Source organism: Chamaea fasciata, unplaced genomic scaffold, assembly GCF_029207755.1.
Source record: "Chamaea fasciata isolate MVZ Bird 193981 ecotype frontalis unplaced genomic scaffold, bChaFas1.0.hap1 SCAF_1, whole genome shotgun sequence".
Lineage (NCBI taxonomy): Eukaryota > Metazoa > Chordata > Aves > Passeriformes > Sylviidae > Chamaea > Chamaea fasciata.
The window spans coordinates 114,669,936-114,683,093 of record NW_027094086.1 but is presented as its reverse complement, the minus strand read 5'-3'; the positions used below and the strand labels follow the sequence as shown (position 1 = coordinate 114,683,093).

The 13,158-nt window shown below is 38.0% G+C and overlaps 1 long non-coding RNA gene across 2 annotated transcripts; it reads right to left on the bottom strand.

Annotated features, from left to right (window-relative positions):
• Nucleotides 1–454: 454 nt before the first annotated feature.
• LOC136287492 (uncharacterized) lies at nucleotides 455–5,549 on the bottom strand. Of its 2 annotated transcripts, XR_010720169.1 has the most exons (4): nucleotides 5,491–5,549; nucleotides 5,041–5,075; nucleotides 1,946–2,119; nucleotides 455–630 (listed from the first exon to the last, which is right to left on the bottom strand). It is a non-coding gene; the product is annotated as an uncharacterized lncRNA (long non-coding RNA). The 2 variants fall into 2 exon arrangements; XR_010720168.1 differs by lacking the exon at nucleotides 5,491–5,549 and having other exon boundaries at nucleotides 5,041–5,161.
• Nucleotides 5,550–13,158: the final 7,609 nt, after the last annotated feature.

Genomic DNA, 13,158 nt, shown 5'->3' with positions numbered 1-13,158 from the left:
TTCCTTTTTCTCTCCTGCAGCGGCACCCGGTGGCACGATTTGGGAAGAGCTGGGGCTGGCCAGGGCGGTGTGAGCCGCCCTCACGTCATGAAGGATTATAACTTTTCGCTGCCTCTCACAAGCTCACCGTGGCCACGTTTCCTGAGTAATTTGGATGCTGTTGCTATAAACATAGACGTTTTTAATTTTAGTGCACACTAGGTCTTACTTGCATTCATTTTCCCATGGCTCAGTCTTTCTCTAGACGTTCAATTACAACATTAAGAATTATTTTAGGAGTGTGTGTGAAACCTTTTTTTTTTTTCCCTCCCGTGGCAGTAACTAATTTTTTTTTTTTTTTTTTTTTTTTTAACAAAAGGAAGCTCCATATTTCAATTTACAGGAGGAAATCCCAGCCATGCTGGAACTTCTGGAAAAAAATAATTTGGTTTTTGGGGGCAAGAGAATGGCCCAAAGGTTTTTTTACCCTTCTGGTGGAAGCAGGAAAGGAAGTGTTTGTCTTGCATGCTGTGGAGGAAAATGTATTACATCTCCAAGAGCAACTTACACCTGCCATCTTGTCTCTGCATGTCTCTCACTCCAGATGTACATCGGCAAACAAAAAGAGAGGCTGAAAAAGTCTCTCGAGACCTATAAAGTCAACAAAATGGCTTATGACCTCTTTTTTGTTCAATATTTCATGACGTATAAAAAAACCCAAAGCACTGAGGTTTTCCATTTGATTTTCCATTTAAAAGACAGATCTTTTAAGAGCGTAAGGTTTATCACATCAGGGAAATGGGAAAAGTGTAAAGCAGTCGAGGTGTTTTTTCAGCTCAGGCTGCTTTCAGCTGTTTGGTTTGTTCCTTTTATTTTTGAACCACTAATCCCTATCCCTGGAAAATAAAGTTTGATACCCCTATCTCCCTCAAACACAAGAATAGAGAGTACTCTCACCTCAGATTTCTGAGTAATTCTGATGTGAAAATAAAGCAAAACAAGCCTTGAAAATTTCTCGTATTCAATGTAAATAATTAGATAGGTGAGAGGATACAAATACATTGATAGTACCTAGATCAAAGCTTTTGTTGTTTTAGTGAAAATCTGTGTGATCAGACAAATCACATTATCTCTTACCATTCTCACATTTAGAGTCCCTGTTTTACTATCAGTCAAAATGCTGCAGGGAAGTAAGAGGTTGGTATAACCTCAGTCTAAATCAACTTCTCTTTCAGATTAAGAATTACCCAAGAGGTGACCTTCTTCATCCTCTTTTTAGTTTAATTCCTTTCATTTCCATTCCATTCAACATATATTTTGAACAGGATGTTCTGCTTTTTGTATTTGTAATGCTTTTGTACTCCTAATCCATTTGTGGGCACTGCTCTGTGTGTCTCTTCAGCCTAATTTAACCATAGTTTATATGGCTGTAAGATAAAGATATTTTATACCTCACTAGCCAAGTGTAAACTATTACAGTAAATCGTGTTATTTTCACAAGTTTGGTAACAAGTGCTAGCTGGCATTATAAGTGTGGAAGTAACACTTTTATTTCCACATTCCTGCTTTCATCATTCACATTTATTTCTTCAGGGGAAGAACGATACTTGATGTCACATTGAGGAGTGTCTCTCTGTACTATATTTAATGCCTGGACTGGGAAAAGATATTGCCTAAATACAAAAGGTCACAATTAAACTCTGGGGTATAAATGTACCCCTCCCGATTTCTGTTTTCTTAAACCTTAACAACATCTGACCATAACAGAACGGTGTCCTGGGGCCACAGGGAACATTTTCTCAAGCACTGCTTAACTCTGTTTCTCTTTGTTTTTCCTCGGTTCTTTTCTGAGCTGCTGCAGCAACCAGGAGAGGAGCTGTTGTGCCTGTGCTTAGCTTTTGCTTGCATTGAGGCAATGTTCTAGTTCCACAATGATTTAGGTGGAAGCTGAGTAATTTCTACCCACCTAGAAGTAGCTGTGTTTCCAGGCCAGAGAGGAGTCTTCAAGTGTACAAAAATCAGACTGCAGAATTTAATAAGGAGAAGAAACAGAAGAGACTCTGTGCATGGAAAAGGAATGCTTTTCTATCAGTTTTCTTCCCCATTCACGATATAATTTCTTCAGCAAAAATCTTCAACACTGTTACACAAAAGGGACAAATCACATTTACCGTCTAAAATGTTCTCTCCCAAACATCAATGAGGTTTTTCCTATTTGTTTGCTAGGTCCTTTTTCCTACAAGAAAACAAGAGCTGACCACTCTTCAAGTGGAATATTAGCTCACTTTTGGGGTGTTCCAGTATTGCTCAGCTCAAAAGTTCTGGATGTATTATTGGGAATATCTAAAAATTAAAACAGTGCCAATGGGATTTGCTTCAGTGGAATATGGAGTACAGGCTGTAGTCAGAGTGGAGGGTAAATAGGAAGCAGACTGTTGTGTCACAACATTGTTTTTGTTCTTAAAACACTCTTTTAAGGTTCAGACATTGCTATATAAATATCACTCAGAAAAGTATCTTCTTAAATACATTTTGGGGAAAACCACTCATTAGATTAATATCCCTCTATTACTAAATTTCAAACAGTATGCTCCATCTTTTCAAAGGCTCCACAGCTCTGTTGTTTTCCAAACACAAAGAGAATGCAGTGACTAAAAAGCTATCAGACCGAATCACAGACAGTGAATGCAGCATATTTGTGGAGTGCTTGGAGACAAATGAGGTTTTGGCGTAGTGGTGACTCATTTAATTGCACAGCTATCACAAGATAATGTGATAGTATTAACATAAGTAACTATGTGCTGCAATTATTCCTCTCAGAGTGTTATATGCTAGCATTTATAACAGTGTTCACTGCTTCTAGCTCGTAAAAAAAATCCTGAAAGTATTCTCATTGAGATTACTGTGCAAGCATTCTGAATAAGATATTAGGTTATGTGTGTCTGTGGCACCGTTAGTGCCTCTGCCCAGCCCAAGTGGCACTGGATGGCACAATTACTCTCAAAGGCAGGAGTGGGCAGGTCAGGGCTTGGAGCTGAGGGGCTCTCACTGAAGGCAGTGCCAGTCCAGGGGTTGGGAAGCCTTTAACCAGGAGTTCCCCAGCTACAGCACACCCCACTACTGATGAACAAACTCTGCCAGAATGGCAAAATGTCTTCCCCTATGCACACAGCCCCGAAAATCCGGGAGAGACTGCTGAAAAGTAAATCTAGGAACACTCTTCACAGACCCATTAACTGAACACAAGTGGCCCAACTGAACTGAGCAGAACTATTTGATTCTGCAAAAAAAAAAAAAAAAAAAAAGGTATGAGAAATGGACGCCTATAATGACATTTGTTAAATTCACACTCTCTGCTGATATACTCTGTTATTTCTGACCCTAAAATTGCCAAGGATCCATAAAAATAGGCACAGTAAAGAACACCCAAGCAAATAATTTCTAAGCCCAAGTGGTAGAAAAAGGACCTTGGAAGCTGATTTATTATAAAAGTGATTGTGGTGGGGTCAGTCTTATTTTGAAAATGTATGCATTCAAATAATGTTTATTAAACTATGTTCATTTACTCCTTGAATTATGGTTGCCCTAAACCAGGTCTTCACCTTTCCAAAATGCCATCTGAATGGTGATATTACAAATTTAAACAATCAGTCATATGTAAATCAGAGTTAATAGAGCATCCCCTTTGGTAGTTGGACATGCATTATTCAGTTCTGGGTATCTTCTTTTTTCCCTGCAGGCTGAAGCCATGATTAAAACGTTACTTTAAAATAAATGTCTCCACAGAGACAAAGACAGATTTAAAATGTAATGGATTCTCTCCCACCATGCTATTAGGGAAAAAAGTTACCTCACCATAAAGATTTCATTACACCTCACCAAAGACTTCAGATACTCCACTGCAATCTTAAAGCTTTCACAAGGAGTTAAAGCACAAGAAGGGTTAAAGCACAGGATCTCTTTAAAGAATTTTTTTTAATTTTTTTTTTTTTTAACTGAGATGTAATATTTCCTGTGAAGATGACTGTCACTGTACATGCATTCCAATTCTTTTTCTAAAAATCACGGTCCATTATTTTTAAAAATGGCCTGGTATAGTGTTAAGCCTGAAAGGCCAGTGTGCATGGTACGGTTCAACACTGAGTTTTCTACTGCATTGCTTATTAGGAGGTCATTGTGGTTCACTGGGCACAGAGGCAGCTTTCCTTAGGAGAACCAGATGATTCAAAGCCCTGTGGTCACCACCACACAGAATTTGGAAGAAGTAGGATTTGGACCAGATCACTTTAGATCAAAACTTATATTTCAGTACCTTCTGGACAAAAAAATAATTTATGTTCCAGAAGTGCTGCCCATGGACACTGCCTAGAGAGATGATCCAAGTAGACCATGATACAATTAACTAAGAGTCAGGCAGTGGGAGTCTGAGGTTAAGCAGAAATGGCATGTCCGTATGTATAGAACCTTTCGGGTTTATGCACAGCTATTTTCCTAAACTAACCAAAAGGAAAAGTAAGTCCATGGCCATGTTCCTTCCATCTTTCACAGACCTTAGCTGCCATAATACACTACTAGACAACCACAAATAGAGAAGCCTGTCCCAAATTCAGGCACTCCTTGGCTCTGTCCTCTCTGAAGAAGCTTGTGCCTGCCCTATCACTTGAGTCTGCACTTCACTGACACTAATTTTTCTTCAGTATCAGAAGTCAAGGCCTTTCTCTCCAGATGTCATCACTTCAAACAGGCCTAGATTAGAGCAAGAAAATGTGAGTATGACACTCTGCTTAAATTTAATTTCTTGAAGTCCAGGCTGCTGCCTGACTCTTCCAGTAGTTCTTGCTGCAGTGCAATCATAGCAAATTCACCTTGTCTGAAGTTTTGACATGAAATTATAACAGCTGATTATTTAAGGATACTTTCTCTTTGTGCAGTGGTCACAGAGAAATTCTCTAGGACTGATCTTTAAAAACCCTAATCTGTGTCAGGATTGCTGGAGTCTGTAAAGCTCATATGTAACTTACAAAAATTCCACAAAACCAAAGCAGTGTTAAAATAACTTACTTGCATTTGTTTTCACATCTTGAAACCTGAAAACTCTGAAAAACAATCTTGAATTATTGTTGGAGAAGTTTTTATTTTGTCCTGATAGCATATAGGATCAAATAATTCTATTATGTTTTTGTTGAGCAGAAAGATATGTAAGGAAAATTATCAGCCTCCAAAATAGCAAAGTTTAATAATAAAAGGCTTAGGATATTTGCAACTGCAAATAATTTGGTCAAATAAAGATGATGGAATACAGCTGTGTTTATTTTTGGTTTTCATTCTCTATTAAGTATGAGACTTCTCTGTCTTATATTTGAAGTTAAAAGGCTGTGAATGCAGCCAAGCTAACACCTGAGAAGATTTTTTAACTACTGAATATGCTTTTATCTGGGTTTGCTTTCTACTGGCTTCTGCCAGTGCCCCGATGCAGAAAGGTACTGGCAAAGCACAGAGGAGCATTCTTACCTCAGAATGTAGAACTTGCTCTAGTGTCTCACTTTCACTTAGAAGAGGCCACACAAAACCACATGAATGATGCTGCCAGTCAAACTAAGCAAATCTGACTTCAAATACATAAAACTTGCAGTGATCTGCAGATGAGGAAGCAATGGGAGCACCAATGCATGGTTCTGTTCTACAACTATTTATTTATATGCAGCAAACGTGTATGAGTATGAAGACAAGAGCAGTTTTCAGCATTGGACAGTTGTAGAAATAGATCTGCAAAGAAAATGCATTAGTCAAAAGAGCGAAGCTTCTGATGAAACACAACTCAGCCCTTTACCCAGAGTTACACTGCCAGAGATGTTGCAGAGGCCTGTGAGCAGAGCACAAGTAGCCCCCCCCACCCCAAAAGAGTGGGAGACCCAGATTAGTTAGCCACCATGCAATTAGCAAACAGCATGCATGACATGACTGAAAGATGAGCAACGCGTGAGACCAGAACAAATGGCCTGTGGGACAATATGGGGCAGCTGGGGAAGTGAGCCAGGACTTCGGGGCTGAGGCAGGTTGAGGCATCCCTCCTTCTGGGAGGGAAAAATGGATCAAACAAAAAGGAAGGAGGGATCTATAGGGGAGCTGTGGTGAATGCACATAGATATCTGAATATGAATGTGTTCTTTATTCATTTTGTTTCGCTTTTAAAGAAGAGTATGTCTGAAGATAAATGAGTATTGTCGTTATAAATTTTTTTCTGACACACATTCTCCACCACAGGCAGAGAGAAAACGGATCAATAACCTTAAGTACTAATTTCCGGAGCTCCAACCAGACACTCCTTTCAGAGCAGTAAAAACTGCAACCAAAATCTTGAAAACTATCTAGAAATAATTTGTACTAGTTTGATGCTCCTAAAAATGATAAAATTCTTTTTCCACTTACAAAACAGGAATTCTGCTTGTTTAAGGTAATGTGATTGGCCAACAATACCCTAATTCTCATCACATTTTGTTTTTCTCTAAATGTTGCTAAAAAAAAAATAAAAGTCAAGCAGTCTTTATCTGAAATTACATTAAACCCAAAATCTTCCATGTGTCAAAATTACTAGCACCACCAGCAGCAGCCCAGCTGGATTCCTTCTGCTCCCAGAGGAAGATAAGAATTAGGATGAATTAGATCCCTTCCATACCATTATACCACTTTGCTTGTCTCAAAATGTGGGAGGAAAACTGTTAAAGCTGAGGCCAATTTGTTGTTTATGTCATCTATTTGCATACTTAATTAATGTAAATTACCAGCCGCTACAGAAGTTTCAGACAATGACAACAGCTACGCTCCAGTTTTTCAAGTTAAAACCTCCGGGAGGAAAGCATGGCTGGTTTATATTTTCCCTACATCAATGACAGCAATTTCCAGGTTTTATTATTTGATTCTACTTTTGGAATGAAGAGCCAGGGAATAATTACTTAAGCAGGGGAAAAGAGATTATAACGAGGCTTAGGACTGGGCAGATGAGAATTACCAAAGGGAAACAGTCCTTTTTCTCATAGAGCAAAATAAGTAGTAGTTAGCTCTGGGCATGACTTGGAAAACAGTACCATACTGTACTGTGCAAAGAAGCTGTTTCTGTGGTGTCGGCTTTTCCTGCTTTTTCTTTTCCCTCCCCACTCCTTTTCTGAAAACAGTATGATGGGAAAGAATTGCATAGTACTAAAACAATAATGGAAGTCGTGAGAGGGCTTTGCAAAACAAGCTCAGTGTGAGTGCTGCTAGAATGAAGCCTACAATGATTAGACTTCTGAATAATCAGGCAAACAGCCCATATTGTAACAAGCACTGTTTATGGGGCTGAAGCAAACACAGACAAGTTTGATTCACATGCCTCAGTAAGCGCAAAAACACTTGTAACAAGGAGCCTTGCAAAGGGAGCAATTAGGGCTATGGAAACAGTCTCTGCCCTACCAAGTTCACAAGCTCTGTGAGAGGTGGGAAGCGCTCAGCTAAGCTGGGATGCTCCAGAGAGACGGGCTCTCAGGTAGGTGACATTGGCAAAACCAGCCCCTGACTGAGAGACTGCTCCCTGCACAGCTGCATCAGCAAAATATTGCCAAAAAATGTCTGAGCAGAATGATATAAAAATAAAGCCTTACAAAAAAACACTCTAATTTTTTGAGAATTTCCAAAACCACTGCCAAAGGTGTGATTTTGGTAAGCAGCACTTGGTTGGCTTTATTACTAAAATGCAGTATAAGCAATTCCAGCTGCAGCAGCCGAGCCATGATTTTCTGCTTGCCATAAACAGGAATGCACGGGGTTGCCTGGGTCTAGAAGTACCTCACAGATATATTTACTCTATATGAATATGATATTCCAAATGGATGGATCTGCTCCAAACACCCCCAAGCGTTCTCATGCCATGATTTGGGCCTGCTGCGGTTGTTACTACAATTCTCCAAGGGAGAGATTCACTCTGCTTCAAGTATGGGTCACTAGGGTTTTATGTTGCCCTGTAACAAAGCACATGTAGGGGTAGGAGTGCCCAGCTGTCAGAGGTTTTTTGTTTTCCCATCCAGTTTTGCTATCCAGAAAGGTACTGTACTCCTGTGTAGTCCTTTAACCACTACTGCTTCAGTATTTGACGGCAGCTTCCATGCCTGACAACAGCAAAATGCTCATTTTCTAGGTCATGGAATTTATTGGCTGCAAAGATATAAGATACCTTTTGAGCATCAATATTTTTTACTCATCTGCTTTCTTATCCTTTAATAGAAGAAACAATAGCAATGTGTTGCATTAAATACACGGGGGAAGCCTCAGCAAGGTTAAACTCACTGTCCTAAAATGTGTGTTGCTTTTAGTTTTCTCCTTGTCTGAACTGTAGTACTGTTGATCAGGTGCAAAATGTCTGCTTTTTTCTACCATTTCCTTTTTTTCCTCAAGCCCTAGTGGCCGTGGCATCTTTAGACCACTTTGCAGCCTATTTCTGCCTCCTCACTTTTACCAGTTTGGTATCCTGTGTGAATCTGTCTATTTTAGAAAACACAAAGCACAGGATGGTACAAGCATACTATTTTGAGACAGAAAGCAAAGAGACACCTTCTCTTGGTTCCTTACTTAAACATGAGTAAGTCCAAAAGGACTTGGAAATACAAAAGGAACACAGATTACAGTTAGCTGTAAGATTCACCACTGTTGTTTTTGCTTCAGCTTTGTGAAAGCAGCAGGGCCACAGACCCCGTGGAGATGCTCTGCTGAGCGCCAGGCAATCTGTTGGTGTAATAAAGCAGATCACTGCATGCCAGAACCTCATTTCCATCAGTTTGTTGTGTGGCCTTATCATACTTGTTTGCCACTTAGAGATGCTTCTGAAATTCAATAATTATTCATGAAATGCAATAAAATATTCTAAATATGTCCAAGTCAAATCAGACTGGTTTGCATTTTATCCACTTGAATTCTGTTATTTTTTTCCATGTTACTATAGTAGATTTCTCTGCTAGTCAAGACATGTATCTCTTGAAAATCATGACACTTTGATTCCTGTTTCTTCTGTATAAAATTAGACAAGATTTTGAAGATTAGTTTACAAACTGTTTCTTGAATCCCAAAGCTTGTTCTTTCCACCTGTACCAAGCAGTCCAAGAAAAAAACAACCCCTACCTGTAAACTGTTATTTTAAGAATTCTAAAATATTTTAAATATTTTAAATATGTCTTAAATATATATTATATGTGTTTTGACTTTTAACAGAATTCTTTCCTACAAGACTATTAGGAACTGACGAGTGAAAATCAGAACATTTAACTAATGTCTCTGAACTGTTACTGCTTTCTATGAAACTGCAAGGACATAACAGCTTTCCTTCACATTAAACATATTTCAAAAATAGTTAAAAATCAGTTCCTGCATGTAAGCTGTGTAAGATTAGCAGTACTTTCCAAAAATGATATTGCCAGGAGATGGCATCTGCTATACATATTTGATGCTGCCTAAACAACAAAGATGTACAGGCTGCTCTGGAAGAAAGCAGATACATAATAGATTCCACCCACTCTGTGTTTCAGGGTGTAAACACTGTCGGAGATACTCACTATATCATGACACTCAGTTACTTCAATAAAAGCAGAATGTAGCCTCAATCTTTAATACAATCACAAGAAAAAACACCACTTTTTGTTGCACAGTAAGTCTGTATTACAGAACTATCTTTTCCTCTAACCCATAATTATTCAGAATTGACACAGTTCCACTTCAAATTTTATGTTTGCATCCTCTTTCCCACAAATCAAAATGATGTGTTTGTTCTCAATACCAAAAACTTAAATAGGAACGTTTTGCCTTCTTCGGTAAAGCAGGTGGCTTATTTAAAACTGAAACTTTGTATTCTGAATTATTAGGATTTTGCCTTTTCCTCTTTTGTTCTCTTTCAGCCCATTCTTTAGGTCAGAAAATCTTTTGTTTTCCCCTTCTCTGTAGCATTTTGAAACATTTATTGCTTCATAGCAATCATAGTGAGGAAAGGAGATGGAAATTATAAAAAATGTCAGAAGCTTGGGCACTATTTGTTATATCTCTAAGTAACACAAAAGAAGTGGGGAATTTTCGAGAATGTATCTTTCTCTGCCCATAGACTCAATTTTCCCCACAGGCTGGTGGTGATTGTGGATCTTCATAAAAGCATTCTCACCTTAGCACCCATTTTTTACAAATATTCAGGATATCCTTAAACTTTGAGACAGAAGTTTTTGTAGTAAAGTGGGATAAATTTCCTTGTCTGGGCAAGTCTGATTCAGCAGTGGGGCAGAAGTTCCAGGACATCAGCATCTGTGAAACCTGAAGTGAAGCTACGGTAAATAGTGATGTCCCCGTTCACTTGCATATGTCCCGCATACTGGCAAGAGCTTTCAGTAAAACAGAGGGCCATGGGCAGGTCGGAAGGCTTTGGAAAATATGATTCTTGCTAATTGCTATCAGGAGATGAAGAGGAACCATAAGTCAGTCCTTTGGGAATACCTTAAGAACTGTGAGGTTTTTCTTGCAGAGATTCAAATGCTTGAATGACTAAGTCCATGCCTTTCTGGGAAGTAGACACTGTCCACTTCTAATATTTTTTAACCTATTATTTTCTCAATATAAATGTTTCATACACTATTATATTCAGAGTAGAATAACAAACTACTAGTGGTGAGAAAGTAAGACTTTTAGGGACCTCTTTGGACAGTATAATTTAAATTACATGCCAAGATGTGCAAGATCTGTAAGGATTGTTAAACTGAAGACCCCAGAACAGAGGCAAGGCAAGTTCTCTTTGCCAGATGTGACCTTTTTAGAATGAGAGGAACCTACAAGAAATGCTTGTTTGCTGCTTTCTGTTGTTTCTCTCCCAAGTCAGTAACTCCATCTCCACACTTCCAAACCATTGCTCTTCCAAATCCAGATGCTAGGTTTTGCCCTCTAAATTACTGCTCTCTCCATTAATCTGAAATCTCTACATGTATTCTTGATTTCTACATAGTCTATAGTCTAAGATTTGATGTGACTTCTTAGATTTTCTGGGGTTTTGCACCACTGTTTAAAAAAGATGCGTAAAATCAGAATTAGTATCCTGACTTATTTTCATTCAAATCGTAATTCATTCCTTTTAAGTCACTACTTCTAGATGCTGGCATTTTCTCACTATATTAGGAAAATTACTTCAATGGAAAAAACCTCAGGCTCTTTTTAATGCAAGGAAAATCTGTGAACTAACAGTCAAAAGAGTTTTCATTAAAATCCATGTAGATTAAAAGGCTAAAACATTCAAATTAGTAGACAAGGCAATCTTCCTAGGGGGAAAACAACAAGGCAAACATTGATGCTCTGAACAGCGCACAAATATGAGAAAACATTGGAGGTTTAATTCTGACAAAGTACTGAAAATAAACTAACTCAAAATGTCAAATGGTGAACAAATTTCACTCTCAAGCACTTCACTAAAACGTGCTATAGGCTTAGATACAGGATGAGAAGAGAACAGAGCACTGAGGTATGCAGTTTAACACCCTATTAAGAAGGTCTCATATGCAATTCCTACCTGACACTATACAAGATCACCAGCCAATTAGCAATAAGGCCAAAAAAATAGTTGAGCTATTTTGATTTCCTATCCGCCAAGCTTTTTGTTCAATCACAGTTACGTCTCAGCCCAGTGGTATTTTGTGTTTATCACTTCCAAATTTCATGCCTTCCAGCATTTTTTACAGTATCTATAGGTAGTACCTGTCTGTTATTTCCACTTTGCCCATGAAGAAATTGAAAATATTTGTCTCAAACAATAGAACTCATCACGAACAGTTCAGAAAGTAACACTGAATCCCCATATATAGTTGACTACCAGGTGCAGATTAAATTATCATTGATACAGGTAGGAATCTGCACCGGACACAGACCTGCAATTTTCTATTTTGGCAAAAATTGCAAATATCAAAGCAAATTCCTTTATCTGTTTTTTAAGGTAAAAATCTGGATTCACTCTGTATTCTTTCTTTGGGTTTGAGGATCAGCTTAAGGAAACCAGTTCCCGAAGCTCCCATATAAGGGAGTATTTAATCAGTAACTTAATCTCAAGTACTAATCAAGATACTTATTCGATAATTGATTATTAAAACTATAACTACATCTTTATTGTCATTATAATTGAGGGTTTAATTCTATAGCAAACAGACATACAATTTGCGTGTGCATAAAACTCAGTGGGTGATCTTTTAAAAGTCAACTAAATTTAATATACTTAACAAAAACTAGGTTATTAAATACAAATTAAAGCCGGAGACACACAAACTGTAATGTCACCCTGCTTTATATTCTCGGGTTACTGCACCAAGGATCGTTTTTCAAAACAAGTTCACAAGACTTTTAAACAACCATCCCAGCATGTGATGGGGAAATAAGAACACCAGAGTCATAATCACTGTGCAACTTATTAGTAAAGCTCTGCGGAGTAGCTCACTTATAGCTATAATAAACCAAATTTGCTTCTTGAAGACACTGGTGCATCTAGCTCCATACTTCAGGAATTCCCAATAGAATAACAGATTTTTAAATAAAGAAAATCTACATATATTTGGAGTACTGGAGTTTATTACTTGGTAAGAGGGAAGATGCTCTCATGGATTAATGTCAAATAAAATATTAATATCTAAAAAATACCAGGAATAAATTACAGATGCCCAGTGGAAGAAGGCTACATGGGAGATCTGTACTATACATAAATTATTTGCAAACCATTTTAAATCTGGGATGAATAAAGATGCATCTGATTCTGCTTTATTCAAAGTAGCTAATCCTAAAGGTGAGCATGAAGGCTATAGTAAAGGTTTTGCAGTCCTGGGTGACTGGAGAACAACACTGCCAAAGAATTATTTCTGTTTCTGATAGGATCAGAATGAGCAGGCATGGAATGAAATTATCAGGGAACAAACAGAAAACAAAGTGAAGTGCTTTCACATAGAATGAAAGAAAAATATGGAATCCCATGCTACAGTAAAATCCAGACAGCAAAAATACAAACGGTGTTGAGAAGGAGTTTTTTAAATCACAGAGGATAAGCACTTTAGTAAATAATGGATGTGATGGTCCAACACAATCCTGAGTTGTTTATGCTTGTAGGAAGCAGCAGGATTTTTATGAAATACTAGATTATGAAATAGAGTA